We start from the raw sequence: 1837 nt of genomic DNA on the forward strand, positions 1-1837 counted from the left end.
ACATTTTTATCTAGGGATATGAAAAAAATCAAACCGCAGTGCAGGATTCGAACTTCTCCACTAGGGCGTCGTAGACCCATGCTCTAGGCATTGAGCTACTTTAAAAGTGGACTCAAGAGTAGAATTTTGGTAGGCTACATTTTGAAAAACAAAAAAAAATAAATAGGTTTATTGGTTTGAGAAAAATTAACTGTCAATTTATGTCAGTTTTCTTGTGGTGTGTTAATTTGGACGGGTAATATGGGTAGGTACTTACGTTTTTGTTAAGTTGTATATTTGTCTAAAATTTATTTGAATATACATTAAATTTTATATTTTGTGCATGGTTTTGTCTTCTTTTTACTTTAATTGTATTGTTATCACCACCCACAAATTCATCTTCAACGATACCTGCATGCACTCTCTACTGATGGCTGGGCTTTCCCTTAATTATATACTTTATCTAAAATTTATTTATCTCTAGGTCATTTTATGAGATCGTGTCTTTATTTTACTCTCAGTAGTTCAATTTGAGCGGATCTTCTATTTGACATGAGCTAGACGCCGTTTACCCATTGGTTTTACATATACAGATGCGCGCTTCTCTCTTTTCGTGCTAAATCTCGAGAACGGATGATGTTATAAAAAAATGGTTGAAATATAAAATATAGATAACTGTATGATCTACAAAATTCATAATAACCCCGAATGCTGTATTTTGCATGGGAAACCAATTAATTGCGAAAACCGATTTTCCCGACATTTGACCTTGAATAACTTGTGTCTTGAATCTATACACGATGAGATTTTTTTGCCAGTCATTAGAACACCAAAACAAAGGTTTCTGCAAATTTACAGCTTATTCGCTTCCATTCCGAGCTTTGTCCCTTTTTCGCATTATTTGATTGGACTATTAGGCAAAGGCAAAGTAATATTCGACTGATAATCTCTCATTCTCTTCTGTCTTGATTTCATCCGTCTCAGCGTTGCCAGGTTCAGTAGATAGAATTATCGCACTCTTTAGGAAAAATTATCGTATTAACATCAAAAATATCGTATGTTATTGCGCATGCGCATCGGAGTAATAACCTAGTGGTGGGAGTATGAAGTTGTAAAGAGAGTCTGTGTACCCCAATGGTTTTCTCAGTTCTATTATATCATCAATAGATGGCACTATAAAAACTTTCCTGACAGGCTAATAACTTCAAACAATTTCGGGCTGGATTTTAAACATTTTGGAAAAAAGTTCTTTTGTTAGAGTCCATAAACAATTAAATTTTATTGAATGTATACAAATAAACAACTTTCCGATATATATTTATATATCTACGCATATAGTGTATATATTTTAACATTCATTCAACATGCATAAAAATATTTTTTTTTGGCGCGGTAAACGCCATCTGTAGTACAATGCTACATTTTACGGATCACTATGTATCCAGGAGTAGCTTGCCACTACGTGAGAGACACGTTACCATAAACGAATAAAGAAATTCGAAATGGTCAGAGTCTGCAACGTGCTGGTGAGATCCAACAAGATCGAAATCGCGATCCGCGTCTGGCACTTTCGACAGAATACGAATTTCTACATAGTGATCCGTAAAATGTAGCAGTGTACTACAGGTGGCGTTTACCGTGCCATTTGTAGGATTTCATATCTAACGAAGCAATAAATTCATCATATTGCATCTACAAAAAATTTTCTTATTGATTTCAATTAAGTATTTGTTTAGTGGTAATATTAGGGTAAGGATGCCGAATATGAGATAGTCCCCAATTATGAGATAGTTAGGTTTTGGCGAAACTAATCGTAGCAGTCATTTGGCGCTACTGTCGCTAGAAGCCACGTGGCAAA

The sequence above is a fragment of the Agrilus planipennis genome, unplaced genomic scaffold, assembly GCF_000699045.2.
Source record: "Agrilus planipennis isolate EAB-ADULT unplaced genomic scaffold, Apla_2.0 scaffold334, whole genome shotgun sequence".
Lineage (NCBI taxonomy): Eukaryota > Metazoa > Arthropoda > Insecta > Coleoptera > Buprestidae > Agrilus > Agrilus planipennis.